The 12885-nt window shown below is 39.3% G+C and overlaps 1 protein-coding gene across 8 annotated transcripts in view; it reads right to left on the bottom strand.

Annotated features, from left to right (window-relative positions):
• The window catches only part of JAKMIP1 (janus kinase and microtubule interacting protein 1), a 1798968-nt gene that overhangs the window by 273039 nt on the left and 1513044 nt on the right, over positions 1-12885 (bottom strand). The window lies entirely within an intron of this gene.

The raw sequence follows: 12885 nt of genomic DNA on the forward strand, positions 1-12885 counted from the left end.
GTAGGAAGAGTCATAACAATGTCTGGGCCAGAACTATCATCCAGCCAAGTTTCGGTAAGAAACAAAGCCAGGGGTTTTTCTTGTTCCACCAAAAGATGGATATCCATTATATGGGCCCCCAGCGATCGACAATTAACTAGCAAAATCAAAGAATTGTCAAATTCCCTATCTTTTTGGAGATCCGTTCCTAGTTGGGTGGACCAGGCACAAGCGGGGCATCTATACCTTTTAGCACAAGGATCTAGCTTTTGCGTGCAACTATTATAAGATTTATTGTTCAGCGAGAAAAGTATGTCCTTAGTGTAGGTAGTCAGTACTTTCTCAGTAGAAATTGAGTCATAGTCTCTTGGCTCTTGGCACAGTCTGGCGCAGACGGGCTTGCCTTTGGCGCGGCTTCGGCGTGCCAGCGGCGCGCCCGCTGCGCGCCGCGGTCATGTGGGCTAAAAATAGCCCAACACCAAAAAAAGCTAGAGCGCTTACTCCCCAAGATGGCGCTCACAAAGGAGAGCCCTGACCTAAAATGGCGGTGCTGAGAACTAATAACTTATCTATGAAGAGCACTAATCGTTTCAGTTCTCAGTAATACAATTTTACTTATAGACCAGCAAGTGTGCAATAAAGTGCCTCCGTGCGTTAAAACATCAGATTCAATACATTGACTGGACTTCAACATTAAAAGAATTCATAAATCGATAAAAAGAAGGTGAACTTGCCGCTTGCAGCGAGCGTGGGCAGTCAAAAACACCTATGACTATCATAGAACTGCCTGCATTCTTTATGTTTGCTCATTCTTTTATCTTTGACCATTTTGATGACCAAACATCATTGGAGGTAACCAACCAGGATCAAATTGTTAGGTCTACTTCCACACATAATTTCAAATGGAGAAAACCCTGCCGAACTTCAGTAATTCTGTAGGACCAAAGAGCCTTGAATATTTGGGTTTCCCCAATAGAATTAATTGTATATGCACTTTGTATTGCTTCTTCAAAACTCTATTAAAATGTTTGTCTATTCTGTTACTACCAGGATAGAAAAGAGAAGCCATCCTGTGAAATATGGTAGAATCTTTCATGTACTTCTTAGCTTTATCAGATGTAAACTGTACACCATTTTAACTAAGTACAAGAATGCATTCACCTTGAAATACCAAAACAAAAAAATTTATTCCAGTGCCCATATCTATTCTGTTAGTAATCCTAATGTACGGCCATCTGGCAAAAAACATCCATTAAAACAAAGATGTACTTTTGGCCATCTACCACTGGTCCCATGATGTCACATTTCACACCTTCTCATGACGAGTCAGGACGCTCATAATCACACATAGATGGTCTAAGAGGTTTAATAGATTTATCTCCTAAAATACACTCACAGCACTCTCTTACCACCCTCTCTACATCTACCTCAATGCCCTGCCACAAATAAGATTTTTTTTTGCCATAGCTTTGGTTTTAACAATTCCCAGATTCCCTTCATGACACATGGAAATATTTCTCCCTCTTAAGAAACAACTATTTTGTCATCCATTACCAAGGACTTCCCAAAAGTGTCTTAGTTCTCCCAAATCACATTTGCTTGACCTACCACTAATAAGCTACTGTAACACCTTTTGTGATAAGCTATTTTTCCTATTATGTTCCTTCTTCGCAAAGGACTGTGCACCAGAATTGCATATGTATGACACCTTTAAGTCTTCTATCAAATCAGCCTGATTTTCTACTAATGATGTCGCATTCTAGATAAATATTCTGCAAAAGCATGTGTTCTTTCCTACTGTGCACACAACTGATATCTAACAGATTCATAAAAATGCAAGCTAAATGTGATGATACCATAGACTTTCCAACAGTTGCTTGCACTTTTACCAGGGGTTTATGATCACATCTTGTGGTTACTTCCTTGCGTTGCAGAAATGCTGTAAAGCCCTAGCACCAGTGCTTCCCTCTCAATTACTGCATATTTTTCCTCAGAAGGTAATAAAGCTCTTGAAGCAAATATGATTATTACTTCAGTACCATCATCATTGCGCAGTGACAACACAGCTCCTAACCCCATTGTTACTAGCATCTATGGTAATAATACTTACACACCAAGGATTTAAATTCCTTATAAAGGGTGCAGCCCAAAAGGTATCAACATAGTCTTGATTACATTTTTTAGACCAAACAAAGTTTGCATTTTACTTCAATAATTTCTAAATTTGAATGCTTCTCAACTGTATACAAATTTTGAGAAAAACTCTATCTACCCCAGGATGGGTGTACGCCTTCTTCATTCTGCAGATAAGGAGCATTTCTATTGGTCTTTAGTAAAAAAAAATCTCTGGATGAATACCACTGGCACTTACTTCATGTTACAAATAGGTGACTTGATCTTTGCAAATTGTCATGTGAAGTACACTATTGAGCCCATGCCTGTTCAAAATATTCAAATCTTTTTTTCAATTTAAAATCATGATCCTCCTTGATCCTTCCTATGACTAAAAATTCAATTTGAAAGGACAGATTATTTTTAATATTGCCAAAAAGATGAAATCTTAACTGTTGGACGACCGTGGCAGTCGAAGCTAAGCCAAACGGAATTCTTCTAAGTTGGTAGAACCCTACCGGAGTGATAAACACTGTGTATGTTTTTCTATCTTCATGTATAGGTATCTGGTGATAAGCAGCCGAAAAGTCTAGATTAGAGAAAACCTTAATCCCTTTAGCTTTTTTCAGCATATCTTTAATTCTGGGTAATGGAAACCTACAGATTAAAATATTATTATTCAATTCTGGAAGGTCTATGCACAGCCTGATCTTACCTTTGGCCTTGCATGCTACCACCAAGGGAGCCACCCACTCATATGATTTGATTGTTTCTATAATCTCAGCCTCCACTAACTGTGATAATGCTGCTGCTTATTTATCAGTTACAGAAATCTGAACATGCCTATCTTTATGTAGGTTAGGAACAGCATAATCCTTCAGGACTATTTTGTGCTCAAAATTATTCAATTTACTAATATTGCCACTAAGTACTTAGGGAAATGTTTTAAGCATATCCTTCCCTGTTATTTCCCCCTTATCCACAATCAAAACTTGTTCTTTGCCATTAAGATCCAAAACAATAGGTACATCCTTTTTATCATGTCACCCTAAAACCTAACTTTTAAGCTACACATAATTTACCATATGCCTACCTGTTTTTAAATCTAAAAATAAGACTTCTGTACCCTAACATGTCAATCCTTTCACCAGTGCAACTTTCCGGTGCAATACCTGTTTTTCTAATTTCAATCCCAATTTATTTTCTAATGTATTCATCCACACATTCTAGTTTACAACAGGATAAGGTGAACCAGAATATGCAGCAAGGTGGATCCATGCAACATATAGGCTTGTTTCTACATTTAACATCATTTAACATGTAAGCACTGTTTTTTTCATTTTGGTTTAAAACATCATAGTTATCAATTTTCTCTTCATCACCAGCTGTGTCCACATCCCTCTCATCTATACCTTTGACTTTGCCATACCATGCTTATTAGATTTCAATCTGCAAACATGTGCCTAATGGCCTGTCCTCCACCATGCTCCACATTTTAGTTTTAACCAACGCCAATTTTCACTACATGCCAAAAGGTGTGTGCCATGATATTTATAACACTTAAACAAATTCTATTCAATTTGTGATCAGATTCACAATTCCCATTAATCTTATGGGTGTAGGACTTGCCTGGTAACACTTTTGCAACAACTGATTCCACATTTTCTTTTTTAAGTGCTTTAGCACGTCTTCCTGACACTACAGGTTTTCTAACTACGGCCATAATATATTTTAGCCAGCATGCCTATTTAGCCATAGTCTCTCCTGTACTGCATGCTCTTTAGCATGCATTACTACTTGGTTATGTCTTAATTCCTATTGTAGAGTGCAACATTTACAGTTGGAGTCATTTATTTCAAGGTAGTATCAATTCTTTTTTTCGGTTGTTCTCTATGAAAAAACATATACCTAATTATATACCTATACACAGTTTTGTGGAAAATATGCACCTAATTGTGCAATAGCTTCATTAAATACATTCCCATCTCCAACTCCATCATCCTTTGACAGTTGATTAAAAATCCTTAGACCCTCTAGGTGTAGAGAATGTAATGATAACCCTTTTTTCCTTTCTGAACGCTCACTGACATAATGATCCATATGGAGGCAGCAGGTAAAAGATAATCCACACTGTGTGTAACAAGGTATTTATTTTATATTGTCTCCAACGGCATAGTGGTAAATACTCCATACAAGCAATGAGATACCACATCACTCAGTAAGAAGTCTAAACAAATGTAAACATCCATTGAGAATGGTTGATTCAGTTAAACGTTTATTGAGCAGGGATGAATTCTGTAATCTTCAGTACAATCGCAACTGAACAACAGCCGAAAAACCATCAACAGCTCCTTCGAGTCAGCCACCTTCCCAGAAAGATGGAAGCACGCAGAAATCAATGCCCTGCTAAAGAAACCAAAGGCAGACCCAGACGTCCCCAAGAACTACCGGCCGATCTCCCTCCTACCCTTCCCAGCCAAGGTAATCGAAAAAAAATTAAACAGCCAACTATCCCGGTTCCTGGAAGACAGCAAGGTACTCGACACCTCCCAAACCGGATTCCGCAGAAACCACAGCACTGAGACTGCACTCATTGCTGCCACGACATTAGGACTATGCTCGACGAAGGAGAAACAGCAGCACTCATCCTCCTGGACCTCTCCGCAGCTTTCGACACGGTATGTCATCACACTCTCCGCACACGCCTCCACAACGCTGGAATCCGCGACAAGGCACACGACTGGATCGCATCATTTCTCTCAGGCAGAACCCAGCTAGTCCGCCTCCCACCATTCCTGTCAGAAGCCTCCAGAATCATCTGTGGCGTTCCCCAAGGATCTTCGCTCAGCCCCACGCTCTTCAACATTTACATGGCCCCCCTCGCCAACATCGCACGAACCCACCACATCAACATAGTTTCCTACGCGGATGACACTCAGCTCATCCTCTCCCTCACGAAAGACCCTACAACTGCAAAGAACAACCTCCACAACGGACTTCACGCCATCGCCAGCTGGATGGAATGAAGCCACCTCAAGTTAAACACAGACAAGACAGAAATCCTCATCTTTGGCACCAACCCCTCAACTTGGAATGACTCCTGGTGACCCACCTCCCTAGGAACCATGCCCTCACCCACCACCCATGCACGCAACCTAGGCTTCATCTTGGACTCCACACTCAGCATGACTCAGCAGGTCAATGCCATCTCTTCTTCGTGCTACAACACTCTCCGCATGCTCCGCAAAATCTTCAAGTGGTCTCCCGTCGAAACCAGGAAAACTGTCACCCGACCTGGTCAGCAGCCGATTGGACTACGGAAACGCCCTATATGCAGGAATAACAACCAAACTCCTAACAAAACTGCAAAGAATCCAGAACGCATCCGCCCGCCTAATTCTGGACATCCCACGCTGTGACCACATTTCCCCCCACCTCAGAGACCTTCACTGGCTACCAGTATCAAAGAGGATCACCTTCAAACTCCTTATCCACGCACACAAGGCCCTCCACAACACAGGCCCAGCCTACCTCAACGACAGACTCACCTTCCACACCCGCAATCTTCGCTCCGCCAGCCTCGCCCTCGCCTCCATCCCTCGCATCACCGCCGGAGGAAGATCCTTCTCTCACCTAGCCGCCAAGACCTGGAACTCCCTACCAATCCACCTTTGCCAGACCCAAGACCTCTTGACATTCAGGAAACACCTCAAGACATGGCTCTACCACCAGTAGCTCCGCCCTAGCGCCTTGAGACCCTAACAGGTGATTAGTGCGCTCTATAAATCCTTGATTGATTGATTGATTGATTGAAGTGTTTCGTCACAAAGTGACTTTTTCAAGGCTAGAAACTAAATGGAATGAAGCAGTCAAAGCGAAGGCTCCAATGATAACCGATCCCATGTAAGGTAATACATCAAGAATGGACCCAATTGAAAGATGGTATCAGGCCGCAATATCAGGCTTGATATATTAGCCCAAGAATGGTGACATATATAGTTTCTAAAGCAGTGGATCCATCCATGAGGTGCTGCAACTCAGGATATAACTCTGCTTCCAGAACTGGTTCTCTAGCAGCTAGTGAGCTAAATTCACTGCATAGTATGAAGAGGCGTTGGTATAAAGGGTTCATCACATTAAGGAGTCATATCTAAAAGTCAAACACATTTAAAGGTCCAGCTTCTTATGTAGAGCAGTAATTGCTTCATGTGTGTACATGGATGGGTTAACATCCAAGGTTAATGCAGAGTAGGGTTAAAACAAGATATGGGAAGGCCAAGAGGCATGCATAAAAAAGTCTGGTCCACCTGACCACCCCAAAAGCACCAAGCCTGCTAAGGTGAGGCTGACTGCAGGAAGTCCTTTGTGCCTTCTTTACACCCAGAAATTCATACAATAATGTAATGAGAAAATCTAAATCCTTTTGTCTGTGGGTATATTTACCAGTCTGTGAGAGAAGCTTGCACATTTGTAAAAGCATGCTTGCAACCTTCTATGTAAGGTTTTTAAAACACGTTTGGAAAAAATTTATGTGAAAGATTTTCCTAACATGTGTCCTGTAACTGACGCCCAGTTACAGGACCAGCCTGTTACATTTATATGCTGGAGAAAGCCTAGAGAATTGCTGGATCATTAATTTGCATAAGACAAGATATGAGTAGTGAGAACTGACAGAGGTAGGCTTACTCCACTAGTCATTCAGTGGAGAGACAAGAAATAATCAAATGGGATGAATTTGGGAATACCATTTACATATGGAAGTTTAAAAAAAAGGTGCTGAAACCCAATTTTCCTCAATCATGGGATGCCACTACTGGCTCTCAAAGATGAAGAGAGGGAGGGCAAATAAGTGGCCCTATAGACCCCAGGGGAACAAATGGAGAATAGACAGCAAACTGCAGATGATGATGGCTAAATAACATCAATGTGCAAATCGATGAGGCCTGGTGAATTGATACTGGGTCTCTTTCTGCCCAGTGTTTTTGCAACATTGAGATAGTTTATGTTCTTTTTGCTATGCAGCACCGAAACAGAACTGAGGAGGTACTGGAATGAAGCATTCTACATAGATGTTAAGTTTCCTTTTGAAGTTAGGCATTTTATTATTTGTACTGACAACACTTCGATGATTTATTCCCTAGACCCTTTTACTTTTGTTTTCTTCTGCTGTATTTAGGTGGAGGATTGCCTTCAAGATACCCTCCATGACAACTGCATGTAACAAAATGTGGTTTAAAGCCTAATGTGGATTTAATGGGGGAGAACCAGCGAAGGCGCCATACATGATGTTGCTCAGTATTGTGAATATTATTGGTCACATGATGAATGAAACGCTAAAGATCATGTTTACAGAAAAAGCTGATTATTACTGTGCATAACTAATTTCACTGTGTGCAAACATGTATAATTTGATAAAGAAGTAATAATCACATGTACATAATATTCTCTGCCACATAAATACCATAAGAGGTATTATAAATAGCAGAAAAATAATACGCATGCAGAAGTAGCATTAATATTGTCTTGCATACCATTACTGTTCTCCAGGGTCAACCCCAAAATATTTTGCCTTCCTTCCCTCACTTTTTCGTACAGCATTTTTGCTGGTTTAGGACTTTTTGCACTTTACCAGGGCTAACCAGTGCTAAAGTGTTTGTGCTTTGTCCTGAATCACAAGAACATTGACTTAACCTCAATTGGCATATTTAAGTCCCTAGTAAAGTGGCCTACATTTGCACAGGGCACGTAAATAAATGCTCCTTGTGGGCCTGCAGCACTGATTGTGCCTCCCACTTAAGAAGTCCTCTAACCATGTCTCAGTCCTGCCATTGCAGAGCCTGCGTGTGCAGTTTTACATTGCCATGTCGACTTGGCAAAATAATCCTTTTGCAAGGCCCAAAGCTTCCGATTCATATATGTCACCCCTAAGGTAGGCCATAAACAACCCAGAGGGTGCCATTGACAACCCAGAGGGCATGATGCAATGTATCTAAAAGACAGGACATGTAGTTTTAAGTTTTACATGTCTTGGTAGTGAAAAACTCCCAAAGTCGTTTTTCACTATAGTAAAGCCCATCTCGCCCATGGGATGACATTGGGATTACCTTATTACATCTTGTAGATGTAAACCACAATCTGGAAGAGATACTTTTGTCAAGTTTGGTGTCTCTGGACTCACAATTCAAAATCACAACTGATGGTGAAGTCAGGTTTTAAATTGCAGTCGTGAAAATGCCCCTTTTGGAAGGTTGGCATTTTCTTACTTTAGCCATTTGGCACCTGCTACCTGTCTTCAATACACGTCTGGGGTAGGGTGACAGCTGGGTTTGTGCATTCCTTCTAGTCAGCCACACACAAAGGTAGCTTAGGTGTGACTGATGGGCCATCCAAAGCCTGATGGGCCATCCAGAGCAGGATTCGAGTGAGGGGCTGACACACCTGAATAGGTATACCCCTGTGGTGAGTCTGGAGGCAGGCCTGGAAGGAAGGACCTCTGTGCACTTCAAAGACCTTTCTGTCTGCCACTCTGCTGGACTCCTGCTTTGCTGTGCTGACCTGTTGCTCTCTTGCCAAAGAGTTAGAAGGACTGGAGCTGCATACCTACCACCCAGAACACAGAGTGACTCTGAGGGCCAGCTGACTGGCCTCCTGTTTTCTGATGTTTTCTGATGTTCTGGGGAGACAAAAGACTAACTCACCCCGCAACAGCACCTGGACTTTGCTTGCTGCACGTCTTGCCCTGCCAAGTGGTGCCTATTACGGGAGCAGCAGCCACACATTGCATTTCAAACTAGTGCATCATACTAAGAACCAACACATCGCCACAGTTGTGTGGAGAAAATCAACACATCACGTCCAATGTATGGCTCCACCCTGACCGATCACTTTAGCTGCATCTTGAATCTTTGTCGTCAACAATGCATGTCACATCAAGGTACTTTGGTTCAGCAGGCCCAAGGGGATCCCGGTATCCAACCCGCAACCCATTGAGGTTGGCCTGAACTTGTGACTCTGCCCTGGTCCAGCACAACCAGATATCCCATCAAGTGCTTATTGCTTCTATGTGTTATTTTACATCTATTCTTTAAAAGTTCATATCATGACTTCTGGTTAATAGATTTTTGTTCTTTTGGGCTTGTGTTATTGTTTAAATTAAGTTCTATTTTTCTAACCATGTGTGGTATCTTTTTGTGTGGTGTTTTCACTGTTTTACTGTTTGAAGTGTTGCACAAATATTTTGCACATTGCCTCTTAATTTAAGCCTGACAGCTGTGTGCTACGCTACCAGACAGTGAGCACAGGTTAACTGAGGGTGTGTTCGTGACTTACCTTGACTAGCATTGGTGCCCCTGCTTAGACAGGATGCATATCTCTGCCAATTAGAAACACAATTTCTAAAAATTACCATATGAAATACGTACCAGCATTTTCTTAAAGATGAATACTATTAACATTATCAATACCATTAATGAAAAGTGTTATTTTCAACTTGCATACCATTATTGAGTGGAAACATATAATAATTCTTGATAAGAATTACTGTAACTAAGTCACATTAATATGTAATCAATAATTTAAAAAAAAATAATAATTCTTGCAAACTATTACTGCTGTGGAAAAACATAAAATATCTGTTCCAGAATGTTATGTGGCAGTAAGAATTTGAATATGTTTTTACAGAAGATCACTATGAAAAGTGTTTCAGTGTTTTACCTTGGATTAAAAATATTCATAGTTTCTTTCAAAATCCCATTTGTAATTCAGTATTACAAATATTGATGATACTAAGGAATGGTTAGTTATTCATACATGACTGGTAAAACTAGTAAATTTCAGAAAATTCATGCAAGGTCTTAAACGCATAACTGCCCTGACACTCATCTAAAGTTTTCGAATCTGCAGCTTTTGCACAACTAACAACCCAATAAGATTATCTATATAAGCAGAGATTTCAGTTGCTGGCATAACTACAATTCTTGGGAGTCAAAAACAGAGTACAAAATCATATGTGTAGGCAGAAATCGATTTATTTGCATAGAACAGTTCTGTGGCTATTATCAGTGTTAACATATCATTGTTTTGTGGACAAATGTAGGTATGGTTTCATATGTAGAGCTGCATATGGCTACGTAGTCCACAGGAAAGATCCTTTTATTTAAACATGTATTATCAGCATGGTTACTGAACATTAATGAAGCTAATAAATTGTATGGATGCACAACTTAAAGACAATTTGATACCAACATATTTAGTCTCATTCGGGTTCCTTTTAGCACTTTACAACCATATCACTTGTGATTGTATTATTTACAACACAAACTGCACGTTATCTTCAAGAAGGAGGAGATACAACAACACGTATGGCAGGCAAAATAGAGGCAGCCACCTTGCCTGATACTGCAAAACAAACACACTCAGCAGTCTTAGTCCAGCTTTATCAAGGCTAAGAACTTTGTTTAGCTGTATAACGATGTAAAGAAAGGAATAGCTCCATATTAATACCAATTAATTCTCCTGGGTGTAGTACTAATTTATTGAGATATGCATGATAAATAGAAAGGGCAGTAAACATCATTCACATCATAAATTGCAAAAGGCTATGCAGTGTTTGCAGGGCGTCCATACATAAACATTGATGTGCATTTTTATTGCTCCTGTTTAAAAAAACTCTTTTGCACACAACTGCAACAATCTGACTGCATAAAGTGAAACATTATTAGGTTTTAAAAATAAGGAGGAGATATCAGTGTTGACATTAACGATAAATAGTTGTCATATAAGGGTCAAATTAATTGAACCATCCAAAAAAAGAAAACTGTTTACTTGGTGTCCTGCTAAATAACAGGCTTGTATATTTGTGGGTTTGTTAAGGTCATAATTTGCAACATGTTGAAATGTAAACTCGACTAAAAGGTGGACTGAGCTTCTGCTTCAGCTGCCAGCAACTAAAGACACTATCATATCTGCAAAATATTATAGCAATCACATTCTGTTCAAATTATACAGCTACATAAGAAGTCAGCTTTCTCAGTAGACATCTAAGAGAACATTTTTCCCATGAGAATGTAAAGATTCACTGTAACTTTCTGAGATGATACAGTAGGGACAATTTCAAATGAAAAAGTTCAAGACATTAATAGCAAGGCAAGCCAGCAGGGTGTTTTGGTGAATTGAATGATTAAGCTAATTTCATGGGTATTCTCATTAGCCAGTTTCAAGAGAATAAATACATTAGGAGAACAAAATTTGACAGGTATCAGTACACCAAAATTAATTGAACAATGAAACTTTCTGAATACTACTATTGTTATGCCATTCGAGTAAGATTACATTTTAGCACAGCCAAAACCATTCATATAGTGTGAGGTGAAGTGCAGACATATAATGTGCTTTCATATATGTGCTGTATACAATTACACACTATACATTGATGCAAGTGCGTAATGGAATTCTATTTGTTCACTATGCCAAATTTTACCACAGGTATGTTTCTTGCCAAATACTTAGGCAATAAACAACGTATCAAAAATATTTTTTATAAAGGTTGCACATGTACAGAAATATTTCATTTTGTTTCAACAACATTCAAAAACAAAATGTACATTATTGCTCTTTGGTAAACATCATATCAGCCTGAAAGTTAGAAACCAGAGTTTCGGGAAACTTTGTGGTTGTAAAGTGGCAATTTCTAGTCCTTTCACTGATTAGCTTGAAAACTACTATTAGAGTCTAGTTTCGTAATTGTTTACAGTACAGAATTGTTCCATTTTGCATCCGGTGATTTTATGAGGCTTCAAGCACAGCACATATTTATTATTTTTATTTCAGCTAGAGCACACCAGGGCATCATTACAGTTCCTTTATGGTGACTCAATCTGATTAAGGTAATTCTGTTCATGTAAATGCAAGCATTGTTAAATGGGTATGTGAGTGTTTTCTCTTACTCCACTGTATGAACTGATATTTATGAAGGGTTTTTATGTCAGTTCAACTAAGAAGTGTGCCATTGCCTGACTTTCACTGTGATTCTCCATTTTAATTAAAGGTGAAATCACAATCGAGGACTAATCATAAATATATGATATATATGATATAATAATATACATATAAAGACTTAAATGAAGATCTTTGCAAAATCTATGACAACTACTCAAACAAATCATAGCAGTCCAATAGTATCCTGTCGAGATGCTGCTTGATTTTACTGTTAAAATGTAATTTTGTAAAATGATCTGTCCATTCCTGCTGCCCTGGAGAAGTACATTTCCTTCCCAGAGTTATGTTATTTTAATTTATACTTTTAGAGCACTTGAACACTTATGTTTCATGTCCCTGAGTTAAAGAAATGTGGTCAAGATGGAATACTGGGAATAACATGATGGCTATTGAACATGACATCAAGTTTTCAAAGACCCATTCAGTAAACTGTTCAGGAATAAATACCCTAAAGAGGATTGAATGAATGGAAAGGTTGTCCTAAGGATAATTCAGAACAGTCTAGTGACTAATGGTCTTGATTTTTAATACCTTATTCAAAAAGTACTTTGGAGATTATTGCAGAGAGGCTACAGAAATTGTTACCAGAGTTTTTTTTAATTGCATCACAGAAGTGAGTCAAAAAATGTTCTTGTGAATATTAGGAGATACAAAAAGTAGTTAGTATAATGTATATTGTAATTTGCAAAATGATCTTAATGTAGTTTTTATTCAATGTAATACTGCAGCATCAAATACATCTGAGATTATGTGACATCAAGTTTTATGTTGCCATAACTACTGTGAGCGTTTATGAAT

The sequence above is a fragment of the Pleurodeles waltl genome, chromosome 1_2, assembly GCF_031143425.1.
Source record: "Pleurodeles waltl isolate 20211129_DDA chromosome 1_2, aPleWal1.hap1.20221129, whole genome shotgun sequence".
In the NCBI taxonomy this organism is placed as follows: Eukaryota; Metazoa; Chordata; class Amphibia; order Caudata; family Salamandridae; genus Pleurodeles; species Pleurodeles waltl.